A 15,220-nucleotide genomic window follows, 5' to 3' on the forward strand; every position below is an offset into this window, starting at 1 on the left:
CATCTCATGCGATCTTAAAGAGAACTTTGACGTGAACAGTTTAGGAATGCATATTCCGGGAAAACAATTAGAACTCTGAAATGCTGACTAAATATAAAGCATGTTTTTATCTTGTAACATTAAACCTCACGGACATAAGTAATAACTTAAAATGAAACATAAAAGCAGACCACTACTTACTTGCCGTTGCCTGGCTGGGGGAGACAGGTCCGTCGGAGCCAGCAAGCGATGGCTCTTGACATCGGGTAGGTGCACGCAGGCTATATAGGCTATTCTAATGTCTTATTTTTTGCCCTGGCGCTCGGCATAGGCGACCTATGTGTTGGGGGCGCCCTTAATTAATTAATCGATACATTAATTCATTAATTAATTAATTAATTAATTATTTAATTAATTAAGATACCGTAGCACGCAGGAGTCAGGATGGTGCTCCCCCCCGGGCTAAAGCCCCGGATGTTTTCAATTGCTAACGACGCGCCTGTATCTGTCTGATCGTATTAGCTGTAGATGGATGGTTAAATAATGTCACAAGATCGGTCATACTGCAGGCTCTCATTTGCAAATTCACTGATTGTGTGCCCATCGCCGATATGCTATATACCTGGCATTTATTCAGTTCATGTTCTTCTGAGTGCGCAAGAATCGGTGGCCAATTATTGTCGTGTTTGCATTGTAATGCACAACTTTGCCCCTCCCTGTTATAAAATAACGTGCATCGCAACACTTTAGCCAATGCAGGCTCCTATTGCTTTACAGTGTGTTTAAAGTGTGTGCGTGTGTGTGTGTGTGTGTGTGTGTGTGTGTGTGTGTGTGTGGTGTGTGTGTGTGTGTGTGTGTGTGTGTGTGTGTGTGTGTTGTCATGTAGGCTATAGATATAGATTGATTGTCTTGGCTTGCTTTCATCCATGAAATATTGTAACGTCAAGTAGAAACACTTCCTTCAACAACTTGCTCTACACACACACACACACCACACACACACACACACACACACACACACACACACACACACACACACACACACACACACACACACACACACGACTCTCTCCGACCACATGTCACAAGATCGGTCATAGCCTACTGTATGCTCTCATTTGCAAATGCACTGTTGTGTGCCCGTCTCCGATATGCTATATACCTGGCATTTATTCAGTTCATGTTCATGTTATGTAACGTTATGGCCTAGCTGGCTACTACATATCGAGAACAATCTGGGGATGAGGACATCCCCGAATATTGTCGGGTATTTCGCACACTGCCATCTCAATATATAGCCTAACATATACAAATATATCACTGTACTAGACAACAAATGTATTTTCCACTAGCTAATCGTGGTCATTACATTGTAGTGAAACTAGTAAAGACAACACAGCTTTACGCCTCGTTTCCACATACGTACATTCTCGTATGCGATCCAACCGTCTCCGACCGAAAGTCCATTCATTCCTATGTGATTCTCCGTAATGTCCGTTTTCCTCCGAGACTCCTCCCCTCCGTAAAATTTCTGTCCGGTATGTCCGTAATACACGTTCAAAAAATTTAACTTTCGCCGTCGTTTTACGGAGATACCGTATGAAAGTTTTTATGTTTTTCACAAAACATGTAAGTAGGCCTACCTGGCAGGCCAAACTCCTCGCCGATCTCTTTCCAAGCCTGGTTGGTTTTGTTTTTATCTCTGTAGGCCTATATGTCGATCCTCATGTTCCAAAGTACCGGTCTCCTAAAAACGGCCATTATCATACGTTCCCCAATCTTTTTGGCTGACCGTAAATAAATTCATGTCGGTACGTAAAACACTAGCGCCCCCTTCCGTAAATTTACGGAAGCACGGATACGAAAAACATACGTATGTGGAAACGAGGCGTTCTATTTCATGTAGGCTACGCCGTCTAGGCTTCGCCTTATGGGCTTGTCCCGTGCGCGCGTCTGCGCGCGCTGAAAATTCAAACTATGCACCTATCAGCGTGGGCACCGCCCACATTTCCCCACGGTATCGTGTCTATATAACGCGGTGTATACCGTCACTCATCCTCCCTTTTCTTTCAGCACTTGTGCTTATCAGCGAGAAATTGAGAACTACTATTAAGAAGAAGATGAAGACTTAAACACGGATCTCCCGAAGCCGGTGGCAGCGGCTCGGGCGAGGCCGCGGACAAACGGCCCCTTTTCAGGGCCACCTGAGAGCGCTCCTGGAGCTAGGTCCTTTTCAGGACTCCTTTGCGCCTCCTGTCCCGCCTCCCTGGCACCGGGTGACGGGCACTTGGCGTGCTCTGTGTGCCTCGGCACCGACCACGCCGAGGCTGCTATGGCGGCCCCCCGTCTCCTGTGTCGCCTGCCGGGAGCTGCCTGAAGAGGGGATCCTCTCCAGGCATCTCTTCTTTTCCCCTGCGGTGGACCTGACGCGATGGCATCATCGACGCCGACGACGACGCCTCCATGGACGGCGACTCGGCGTCCGGTTTTTCCCGCTCTCGGGTTACAACCGCCACCGTCGCGGGGAGATCATGGGTGAGGCGGCGGCCATCAAAGGGTTTCCCATGCCGGCCCCGCCTCTCGCCCCCGTATCTGACGATATGCAGGGCGAGTGCTTTCGCACCCCATCTGCTTCCCGGCGGGTTACCCCTTGTTCCCGCCTGTGCAGCACTTGTTTACTGCTGCAGGTGGGGACCCTTCTACCCTGAAGGCTCCGGTAAGCGAGGGGGATCCCTCGCCTGAGCCTCCACTGGCAGCGCTTCTCTGTCCGGGCGCCGTATGGCGCCCTAACGAAAAGCCGCTGCCCCCCGACCGCCTCCAGAAGCAGATTGTCGGCCTAACGGACGTTAGGCCGACAATCCGCGACGGCGGTCAACAACATCGCCCTGCTCTCCTCTGCCATGGTCTCCTTGTTTGCTGACAGGGAGGCCTACGGCCCGGAGGAAGCCGTGAGATGGCTGGCGGTTTCCCGCTTTTTCCAGCGCCATCCTCCAGCTATGCCAGCCGATAGCCGTTTCGGCCGGCCGGCATATGGCGTGGGCTACCATGATTCAAAGGGTCATATGGCTCTCCCACACTGCGGTGCAGGAACGAGAGCGGGCCAGCCTCGTCCAGGGTCCACTAGCGCCTGATGGCCTATTTGGTCCCCGGTTTCTCCGAGGTGCTCGCGCACCAGCAGTCAGTCCGTGAGAATCGTTCCCGGTTCGGGGCGATTCTCACGTGCTCCTCCCACCAGCAGGCTGGGAGGAGGCGGGGTCCAGACCGGTCCCAGTGTTCCAGGGGGCCGCCTCCGATTCCTGCCCCGGTGCCGCAGCAGCCGGGTAGAGCAGCGCCACGGACCGGTAAGTTCCGGAAGCTTGCTCCTACTTTTTCTTTCCCTATTAAAAAAAAAAAAAAAAAGTAAAGACCGTTCGGCCGAACAGCGGTAGGCTACATGGTACCTAAAGAGCGATATTCCTCAGGCCACCTGCGTCCTACGCTTGTGGTGCGTTCCTCCATGTTGCCTCTTCCCCCCTCTCAGCCTGTGGCTGTAGGGTGGCGGTCGGACGGCGTGTTCACATGGCCTCTGGTTCACCTGCTTCTAAGAAGCGGCGTCCCTTGGAGCCTCGTGGACGGATCAGAGACTCGTTGCACGAGCCCGTGGATACGGCCGCTTGTACCGGTCTCCTGGTTCCCCACATTATAGGTGAGGAGATGGGTCCGCGCGCTGTGGCTACAGCCTGCGGACAGGTGCTGCGGCCGGACGGCTCGCTCCCTGTTCAGCGGGCACGAGCGCGACGTCTAGACAGCTCGTTGTTTTTACAACTGCTAGTTGTGGTACGTCTCCTACGCTCGCTGAGCCTCCTCCCTTTCATGGGGAGCCCCCCATGGTTCACACGCAGTGTGAAGGCGGTAGGGGCAGAGGAATACGGGTTATTCCTGGACGGTCTTCCTCACCCTCTCTCCAACCGCTATGCGTGTTGGCAAGAGCGGTGCGTTCTGCCATCGTGGTTGGACACCACGTTGAGATGGGGCCATCCCATACAGTTCAAGCGTTGTCCCCCACCCTTTATGGGGTTGGTGGAGACCACGCTACGGGACCCGGCTGCGAGCACGGGTCTTGCAGCAGAGGTGGCACGTCTCTTGGTAAAGGGGTCCATCACTGTCGTTCCCCCCCACGAGTCTCACCTAGGTTTTTATTCCCGCTACTTCCTGGTTTCCAAGAAGTCAGGGGAAATTAGACCTATTCTGGATCTTCGCGTGTTCAACAGATTCGTTGCCACGAGGAAGTTCAGAATGCTCACGGTCGGAGCATTGTTCCGGTGTGTGAGAGAGGACGATTGGTTCACATCCCTGGATCTCAAGGATGCTTACTTCCACGTCCCTGTTCGGCAGGCGCACAGGAAGTTTCTCCGCTTTGCCTTTATGGGGATGGCGTACGAGTACCAGTGTCTGCCGTTCGGCTATTCCTGACTCCGCGCACCTTCTCGAAGTGTGTGGAGACGGTGTTGGAACCGCTCAGACGTCAGGGAAAGAGGATTCTTTTCTACCTAGACGATCTGCTTATTCTGAGCAACTCAGAAGAGACCGCGAGAAGGGACACCATGTTGGTGATAAACCATCTCTCCTTCCTGGGTTTTGCCATCAACTGGGAGAAGAGCTCCCCGCTCCCCAGCCGGCAGACAGTCTACTTGGGCTTTGCCTAGACTCAGCCACCATGACTGCGATGCTTTCGCCTCCTCGGCGAGACGCCATCCTGTCGGCGCTCTCCCGTTTTCACGTTCGCAGAAACGTGACCGCACTGTCCACCATGCGCCTGTTGGGGCTGATGGCAGCTGCCCACCCCGTGGTCCCCCTGGGTCTGCTTTTTATGCGCAGACTCCAGCGGTGGTTTGCTCGCCAACGGTTGGACCCCAGGCGACACAAGCTCAGGGTGCTCCTCGTCCCCCGTTCGGTGTCGCCAGACCTGGAATATTGGAAAGGACCCTCCGCCCTTCTCAAGGGTGTTCCACTGGGCAGGGTGGCGTCCTACGTAGTGGTCTTCACGGACGCCTCGTTGACGGGTTGGGGAGGAACGTGCCTCTCTCACTCGGTCGGAGACGAGTGGCGCACGCCCCCTACAGCACACATAAATGTGTTGGAACTCGACGCAGTGAGGAAAGTGCTGTTGCATTTCTTTCACCTGGTGCGCGGCCGCCACGTTCTGATCAGGACAGACAGCGTGTCGGCGGCGGCGTACATCAACAGACAGGGGGGAGTCCGCTCCCCTGCTCTCCACCGAAAGGCGGTCGAGCTCTGGCTTTGGGCTCATCAATATCTCCGCAGTCTGAGAGCCCTGCATATCGCGGGCGCCCAGAACTTTGGGGCGGACCTCATGTCTCGAGGCGGTCCCCGCCGAGACGAGTGGCGGTTACATCCCGACATTGTCAGATTGATCTGGCAGAGGTTCGGGACAGCGCAGGTGGACCTCTTCGCGTCCCGGGAGAACACGCACTGCAGGTGGTGGTTCTCCCTCAGCCCTCGGGATCTTCCCCCGTTGGGGGTAGATGCGTTGGCACACACACCTTGGCCGCGGGCTCTCTTGTATGCATTTCCCCCGCTCCAGCTGATCCTTCCTCTTCTGGAACGGGTCAGACAGGAGAGACTGTCCCTGATATTAGTGGCCCCGGAGAACCGTTCAGCTCTGTGGTTTCCAGAGCTGGCCGCGCTCTCGCGGTCGGCGCCTTGGCCAGTACCATTCAGGCCGGATGCGCTTTCACAGGCCCACGGGACGGTGCACCACCAGCCCGATGTCTCGGGACGGCTGTTGGTTTGGCTCCTGAGAGGTTGATCCTGCAGGGCAAAGGTTTGCCTGAGACGGTTATCAACACTATTCAGAGTGCTCGTGCGCCTTCTACTTCTTCCCTCTATGCGGCGAAGTGGTGCGCCTTCTCTAATTGGTGTGAGACGAACCACGCTGTCCCATCTCAATGCGAGGTGGGAAGCGTGCTTTCGTTTCTGCAAAACTTATTGGAAAAAGGTTTGGCTTTCTCCACTATCAAGGTCTATGCGGCAGCCGTTTCGGCTGGCCATGCAGGCTGTGATGGTGGACCGATCTTCAGCCATCCACTGGTCAAGAGATTCTTGCGTGGGGCTAGACGGGTTAGGCCTGTTTCACGCGTGCTTACACCACGCTGGGATCTCCCCACCGTGTTGCGCGGATTGTCCAGGGATCCTTTCGAGCCTCTCTCCCAGGCCCCTTTGGATGCCCTGTCATTTAAGACGGCGCTCTTGTTGGCCTTGGTTTCTGCCAAGCGGGCCGGTGAGCTAACCGCTCTGTCTGTCAGCCCGAGTTGCTTGTTGCTAAACGAGGACAGCTCCTTCGCGTTGCTCAGACCTAATCCTGCGTTCCTCCCGAAGAACATTAATAGTTCTTTTCGGTCGAGGGATATTGTGCTTAAGGCTTTTCACCCCCCGCCTCATTCTAGTGAGGCGGAGGCTGAGTTGCATCTCCTGTGCCCGGTTCGGGCGTTGGCTATGTACGTGAATCGCTCGGCAGCGTTCCGCTCCACACAACAGTTGTTTGTGTGTTATAGCGACGCTAGCAGGGGCCGCGCTCTCTCTAAGCAGCGGTTTTCTCGCTGGGTATGTGAGGGTGTTTGCCTAGCCTACTCTCGGCAGGGCTTGGCGCCACCGTTGGGCGTTAAAGCTCACTCCACACGGAGCGTGGCCGCTTCAACGGCTCTACTCAAGGGCGTTTCGGTGGAAGACATCTGCGCGGCTGCGTCTTGGTCTTCCCTCGGCCTCTTTGTCCGTTTTTACATGTTAGACATGTCCAGGGGCTCACTCGGCAACTCTGTGCTAGAGTCCGGGACCCCTTTTTACGGCTTAAGAATATAGACATGTTCTTTAAAGCGGCGTGGTTGGATTTCCTCTCGCCGGCTGGCGAGTTGGTCTTGATTACCAGTCTCTTACTCTCCCACCTTTTTCAAATGAAAAACAGGCTAGGGGGTTTTCTATTGGCTCGCCAATTGTCTGGTGGTTTTGTTTACCAGTGAGGCACTCCCGCCGTTTTCTTCAAATAAGAAACGGCCGAGAGAGTCCCATTATTGGAGAGCCGAATTCCGTAGCTCCGCCCCCGGTGGTAGCGGACCTAATGGAAACCGTGTTGCTCTGGTTTTCTTTTCCTTTTCATGGGTTCCATGAAGCACGGAATAGAGCCGGAGTCTTTACAGACTCACTTTTTTCTCCCTTGATCATTGCGTTGCTTGATCTAGGAGGAATTAGTTTTTATAAAGCTGTTGTGTTTTACACTTCCTTGGCTTTTTGAGTCTTAATGTGTTCTGGTGACTTAGGTCGTTTTGACTGGGGTCCAGCAGGAGTACATTGATCGGGCTCCGCTCGCAGCTTCACCTTAGCCCATAAGGCGAAGCCTAGACGGCGTAGCCTACATGAAATAGAACGATAGTTATGTTATTATAACTCTAGTTCTATGATTGTAGGCGTAGCCGTCTAGTTTCCCACCTGCTGTACCCTCCAAATGCTGAAAGAAAAGCGTGGAGGATGAGCGACGGTATACACCGCGTTATATAGACACGATACCGTGGGAAATGTGGGCGGTGCCCACGCTGATAGGTGCATAGTTTGAATTTTCAGCGCGCGCAGACGCGCGCACGGGACAAGCCCATAAGGCGAAGCCTAGACGGCTACGCCTACAATCATAGAACTAGAGTTATAATAACATAACTATCGTTATGTTACAGCGAAACATGGAGGCACTGCAGCTCTGATTGGTTAGACAGCCTTCAAACTTAGTGGTCAAGCAAAGAAGAGGGAGGGGCTCGTTCTGCATACCTAATAGCCGGAAGTGAATAACTAATAGCCGGAGTGAATGACTAATAGCCGCGGCTATTAGTCATTCAAAACCGTACGGAAACCGTACGGAATTCTTGCCAAACCGTACGGTTTCCGTGCGGATTCCGTGCGGTTTTGCACTTTTACCGCGCCATTCTAGGGCCGGATTGTGGCCTTCTTGGCTTTCCATAAATATGGTCATATCAGTCAGCGCAAGACTTATCTGCAATTCGGTCAATAGCTCACTTCAAAGTGCTAACATAATGCAATTTACAAAGGCGAAAATATGCATATGTAAGTTTTTCAAATTACATTTTATCAAAATCTATACAGTAAAATCACATGGTTCCTTGTGTACAAGTAGTCAGTACAACACTGGCGAAAATATGGATATGTGAGCTTTTCAAAGGACATTTTCTAAAAATCGATACAGTAAAATCACATGGTTCCTTGTGTACAAGTAGTCAGTAGCCTACAACAGTTAGTATGGTCACATCAGTCAGGGCCTGAACTTATGTGGAATTCGGTCTATAGCTCACTTCAAATTGCTGACATGATGCAATTTGCAAAGGCGAAAATATGCATATGTGAGCTTTTCAAAGGAGATTTTCTGAAAATCTGTAAAGTAAAATCACATGGTTCCTTGTGTACAAGTAGTCAGTACAACACTGGCGAAAATATGGATATGTGAGCTTTTCAAAGGACATTTTCTAAAAATCGATACAGTAAAATCACATGGTTCCTTGTGTACAAGTAGTCAGTAGCCTACAACAGTTAGTATGGTCACATCAGTCAGGGCCTGAACTTATGTGGAATTCGGTCTATAGCTCACTTAATATTGCTGACATAATGCAAATTGCAAAGGCGAAAATATGCATATGTGAGCTTTTCAAAGGACATTTTCTGAAAATCTTTAAAGTAAAGTCACACGGGTCCGTGTGTACGACTAGTCAGCACACCGGTTAATATGGTCATATCAGTCAGCGCAAGACTTATCTGCAATTCGGTCTATAGCTCACTTCAAAGTGCTGACATAATGCAATTTGTCAGCACTTTGACAAAAAACTCACACACTTATCTGCATGTGTGAGTTTTCCAAATGACATTTTCTCAAAATCTATAAAGTAAAGTCAAATGGGTCCGTTTGTACGACTAGTCAGCACACCGGTTAATATGGTCATATCAGTCAGTGCCTGAACTTATCTGAAATTCGGTCTATAGCTCACTTAAAAGTGCTGACATAATGAAATTTACAATGGCTAAAATATGCATATGTGAGTTTTCCAAATGACATTTTCTCAAACTCTATACAGTAAAATCACATGGTTCCTTGTGTACAAGTTACGGAACCCGTAAAGGGACATGGGGGAAAAAAAGAATTATAGTTTCTCGTGAGCACGAGAAAGTTATTGGTGAGCACGCGAAAGTATCTTATGAGCACGGGGAAATATCGTTTGCATATCTCTGGCAGTGTGTGTGTGTGTGTGTGTGTGTGTGTGTGTGTGTGTGTGTGTGTGTGTGTGTGTGTGTGTGTGTGTGTGTGTGTGTGTGTGTGTGTGTGTGTGTGTGTGTGTGTCGTCAGCGGGTGGGTGGACGAGCGAGGAGCGCGAGCGATAGCATGCATTTGTGTCAGTTTAGTGAAGTAATGAACGAGTCCGGTTGTGTGTAAGAATAAAGTGCCCAGCCTGTCAAGAATCGGTGGCCGCTTCATTCCAACCATATTCCGACCTATAAGCAGACCCACTGTCGGTAAAAGTGAAGGGTGTTGCCCCCGAGAGAGCATCGGCCCGGGCCCTGGAGGGAATGTCTCCCCTCTGCTCCTCTGTCTGGGAGTCGACCAGTCACGGATTCCCGTTTCAATGAGCGAGTCGACCTGGTCTCACAGGGATCCGTGAAATGACAATAAATATATATATATCACCTATGTCATGGGATTTCGTGCTCATGCGCACAACTGTTAATCTGAGAGAGAGAGAGAGAGAGAGAGAGAGAGAGAGAGAGAGAGAGAGAGAGAGAGAGAGAGAGAGAGAGAGAGAGAGAGAGAGAGAGAGAGAGCAATACAGTCTCACTCCCTACTCGTCAAATGTGTGACGCATGGCCAAGGATCCCTGGCGTCAATTTCCAACTAAAAATGGGTACCTTTTTCGTCGTTTTTCAACGCAGGGGTCCGTCAGATAGACATTCATGTTATACCTTTTGCGTCGTTTTTCAACGCGGGGGTCAATCAGATAGACATTCATGTTAATCCCTCACCGTCGGATATAGACGAAAGGAAATCAATGTCTATCAACGGTGATGCCGTCACGTTATGCAACTATTGATTTGTTTGACAGATTCACCATTAAACGTGTTTCTAACGACATTTCTAGCAAGAAATATATATTTTACTTGCGTAATCTTCAGTCAGTGATTGTGTCTGATCTTTAGTTTTATAGTAATTAGGACGATTTTATCGGCTCGCTCGCATGTTTCAACGACGTCAGGTTGCTAGGGACGCTGCTTTCGCTAAACTAGCAGCTCACAGGTTTTCTGCGTTTGTGTTATTAAATCGTTACTTCATGTAACTTTTAATGATATCATCTTGTTAGAAACACGTTTATCTGAGAGCCAACCCAGTCGCCAAAAGCATACGTTGACAGCAGGGGCGGACTGGGACAAAAAATCGGCCCGGGCATTTTGAACCAGACCAGCCCACTAAATTCGATAACACACCTTTTCAGTCTTTTTGGTCTCTCGAATGTCTACACCAACCAGGCTTTTAGCTAGCAGGGCGTCTGCCCTATAGTCTACTAAAAAATAAGAAGAAATGGGATGCCCTACTTTTAGGCAGGACGGCCTAAAGACGCCCTATTTTTCTCCCGTTTTACCTGTTAACTTCGCTGAATGTGATCAAAATTCACAGTTTCAGTCGCTTCAGTGCTTAGCGAAGTCTAGAATCATACATATGCCCTGCCAATTAGAAAATAGCATTGCTGTATTCCCGCTACAACAACGTTACATCATGATTCCAACGAAACATTGATTCACGGGCTCGCAGAAGCTACAGAAGACAGCTGTCTCACCGCACGTCACTGAACCTACTACTTTATGAGTTCAACAAGAGTTTGTGTGTTAAGGTGGTGGTCTTAATTAATCTAAATTCAATACAATACAATATACATCATACACTTTAAAGTTGTGTAGAAAGTTATTTATTTTTGTTAAAGTTGTTACTTGAATTTTGTACCTTGTTACCTAGTTTCAGTTACACTCACTGTTATGTATTAAATTACTAAACATATAAATAAATCAGTGTAATTGTAATATTACCTAAAAACGATCAAGTGCTGTACAAAAAATCCTAGCTAAAAGCCTGACTCCAACTGTGCAACTATTTTCCACATACCTTAAGCCATGCAATGAGTTAAAAGCAATCAGTGAGAGTGGACGCATTATACACTTCCAAAAGGTGTTATTTATTAACAAAAAAAGTATACTCCACGTCCATCACAGTAATGGGTAGAGTTCATCCGACTGGGTGTGTAACTGCGTTTAATAGAAGAGAAAGACAAAAAATAGAAGACAAAGACAAAGAATAGAGAAGAGAATAAATGATGGATCAGATGTTACTCTACTGTATCAAGAGTAGTACCCACTAAATTGTGAACTTACCCAGTCAAAAGGGACTTCGACATCTTCAGTAGCCTATGAAACATGAATGAGGGAGAGAGAATTATAATGAATAGACATAGCTGATTAATCTGATTGTCAGTTTTCCAGACAAAGCAGTGCTGATTTAAAAAAAAAAAAGTGGTATTCTTCCATTTCTGTTCATTGTCACTAACCAGCTACATAACAACTTTTTTTTTTTCAAAAAAGTAGCTCAGTCTTGGGTTAGCCTACTACTCATCCCACAAACATAGGGTTGGCATTTGACATTCAGAAGCTATTGTCTTGCACAGGGGTTTTCAACTGGTTTTGTCCCAGCGACCACCATTAGATTATTTTTTCAATTTAACTTCAAAAGTACACGGAGGCTATACTTAACTGCAAATGCTTGTCAACTTCACGCACAGGACTACATTCTGAATAATGCATGGCATGACGTTAGGGTTCAATGCGTTAACATTAGCACTTCACAGGCTACCATAGACTGGATATGTGCAAGGCTAAATTATGACAGTGTGAATCTCATTTATAATATTAAACTATTGAATGTGATTTACCTAAAAATACCCCTGGACCTTCTTCCCACAGGTCCGAAATATCTTTACTCCGACAAAATTATACCCACTGTTCCGAAATCCCATTGTTTTGAAAAGTGGCGCTGAATTCATTTTTTGTGGTGGAGGTGGTGTGGTTCCCGCCGCATCTTGCAGCACTTCGCACGCCAGTGCTACCACTGTTTTCACGTCTTCATAAATGAACATCATAACATCATCATACAGTACACCATGGCACATAAATGACACCACCCTATCCATGTGTTTTCCCTGCTCGCAACTTTTTCTCAGACAACTTGTTGCTTTACCTCTGTGCTTCTCAACATCAGCATATATTTACTATGGAAACACCATAACTTCACCACAGTAGCCTAGCATTTTCATTTGATGTAGCCTACCAGTGGACTGCTATGTTCACAATTTCGGAACAATGGGCTGTCGGACTAATGACTTTCTTGTTGTCGGAGTATAGGGCTATCATAATTCGGTATCTGGACCGCGCACCAATAGGCTAACGGGCTAGCCCACCTCTCAAACACACAACATTAGAGTGTAGGCTAACGGCTGGCTGTTTCAGAGTAGAGTAGGTTGAGGGCTAGCAACAGCTACAGACTTGTCTTGTATTTACAATGCAAACGAACTTGGCCATAGAACATAGGTCCTAAGTCAAACATATTTTAGAGACGTTTTAATTCATGATCAGTAAGCTTACCGTAGGTCGTTGTATCGTATCGCCACCAGCATCACTGTCATCCACGGGAGCTGCTGATGGCCCTGCCGTGGCAAACATTTCTGATATTTTGCCACATTTGGCAGCGTTGGCTTGAAGAGCAAGCATCTTCTTGTCTCGCAGTTTCTCTGCACCCCCTTTTCTCTTTCTCTCCATTTTGGACTGGAGGATTCTCACGAAACGTGCGTTTCTGTGCACCGACCAAGCTAAAGGTAGAAGGTGTTTTAGAAGGTGAAGGTGATATGATTGGACGAGCCCCTAGTCAGTAAAGAAGACAGCCAATGGGCCGCAGACTAGCGTGCGCGTGTCAAGAATGTCAAGGCCATGGGCCACGCTGAGTTTGTTTACCGTCCTAATGCATTATGTAGGCAGGTCCAAATCGAAAGGGGTGTTGGGTCAGCCCAGGGGATGTGATTGGGCCAGCCCAGTGTCAATAGGGCCGCTGATGAACTACTTTTGTGGGCCAGCCGGTCAGACCATTATATGGGAAAAAAAAAATAATAATAAAAAATTCGGGACTATCGGCCCATATTGCACCTCGGCCCAGGTATGCCCGACGGCCAGTCCGTCCCTGGTTGACAGTGTACGTTTTCGTGAACACTGGATTACGTCGCATTTCAACATAAAATAGCCTACAGTATGTATTGTATAATCTTTATGAAAACTCAGTCAGAACTATTTAACACCAGAGGATGGGCGGGGTTGGGCCGTGGACACACACACACACACACACACACACACACACACACACACACACACACACACACACACACACACACACACACACACACACAAATAAGCCTTCAATACAGTTTTAGACTGTATTTGCAATTTCACCAGCAAAAAAATGTTAGGTGGTACAACCAAAAGTTTCTTGAAAGAAAACTCACTTCCTTTTTTTTTTTCTAAGTAATTGTAGGGCGCGGGTATTTTGGGTTTTCCACATCAAACTTTAGATTTAAAATGTGAATAAATACTTTACACATTTAAAAAGTATATTGTTGCATAGAATGATTATTTACATCACAATATCCAAACATTTGTTCACTTCAATATCCCATTTCTTGGTTTAAATTAGTATTTTACCTGGTTGCACACCTGATGATGCGGTTGCGCCGCTTGACACGATTCACAATAACAACGCATACGTTGAATAATTTCATTTTTCATTCACAGATAAAAACTGGTTATTATTCCATTTACGTAAACCGTACTAAACTGATCAGAAACACGTTGTTTGAGCAACATTACATGACAAAAATGATACTTAATTTGGTAGAAACTGAATAGGCTCAAATTAATGGAATTGATTCATTTTAGGCGGGCCTACTAAAGCAGTCCCAGTCTGCATTGTTAAGGCGCGTGTGCCTTGAATTAAGTTGCTCTGGTTCGGATATTATCTTTATAACATCAGTGTGGTAATAAAAGGTAACATCTGCAGGATGGGGCCAAGTGAAAGCATTCTTTGAGCCTAACTGCTGCATGCTGCTGACCTCTAGCTCCTCATCAAACACCTGAAGAACCTGCCCCACAAATGGCTGTTCCTCATATCTTACTAAGACAAATTTGCCAGTAAGACCCTGTTGAACATTCACACTTGCCTCGGCACTGCTCGTCCGAAAGCCTATCATGGTGGTTTTGTAGCATTGGCAGATGTCAGGCCTGCTACAGAAACAGGACAGCTCTCGATGCAGAATTGTCCCTGGTTCAGTTGACAGGATCTGGTGTATGCCCATAGTTCCCTTTACCAGGGGCACAACTTCAGGGACAGAGTCATCATACTTCCTGATGTCCTCCTCACACACCCAGAAAACCTAATTTTACTTGATGTCTGTCTCTCCTTCAAAAATCTGTAGAACTCCTCTGGGGTTTGAATGTCTACTCACATGTTGACAGAAGAGTCAGCTTCCTTTTGACAGCACCCCCAACCCCATCTGGTGCACCTTTACCGTGAGACTTCTCAGAGAAGTTCCAAGTGACCTGCTTGAATCCTGAAAGGAAGGGGATGGTGCTCAGCAGGTAAAAGTTATTTTTATTACGGTACTGGGTGACCGGTCCGTTATTTTTATCAATATTTGAGAGAGATTTACAAACGTTTCACTCATCAGTAAAGGTCAGTTGGGGTCCTTTTGATGATGCATTTGATTATTTGAAAGGTTTTCAATATAAAATGATGCCACCATATTAATATTATATTAATTCATATTTAAAATTACATATTTAATGCATTTCACATAGTGATAACTTGCTCGGACGGTTGCACCACCTGACATTTTGAGGGTTTGAGATGGCAAAACATGATATATCATTTTTATGATAAACTGGAAATATGTTCAAATTAAACTGGTTTTATAGAATAAAAGGATGCTTATTATAAATCATTAAAAAAAAATGTAAACCAAAGTAGTGCGCGCACACACACACACACACACACACACACACACACACACACACACACACACACACACACAAACACAATGCATTTCGCTGCTAAAAC

General features: G+C 47.8%; 1 long non-coding RNA gene across 1 annotated transcript; it reads right to left on the minus strand.

The window, feature by feature from the left end:
* Positions 1-10,422: 10,422 nt before the first annotated feature.
* Positions 10,423-13,259, minus strand: LOC130381535 (uncharacterized). Its single transcript, XR_008895434.1, has 3 exons — positions 12,706-13,259; positions 11,443-11,475; positions 10,423-11,316 (listed from the first exon to the last, which is right to left on the minus strand). It is a non-coding gene; the product is annotated as an uncharacterized LOC130381535 (long non-coding RNA).
* Between the last annotated feature and the right edge of the window lie 1,961 nt (positions 13,260-15,220).

Source organism: Gadus chalcogrammus, chromosome 4 (genome assembly GCF_026213295.1).
Source record: "Gadus chalcogrammus isolate NIFS_2021 chromosome 4, NIFS_Gcha_1.0, whole genome shotgun sequence".
Classification (NCBI taxonomy): Eukaryota; Metazoa; Chordata; class Actinopteri; order Gadiformes; family Gadidae; genus Gadus; species Gadus chalcogrammus.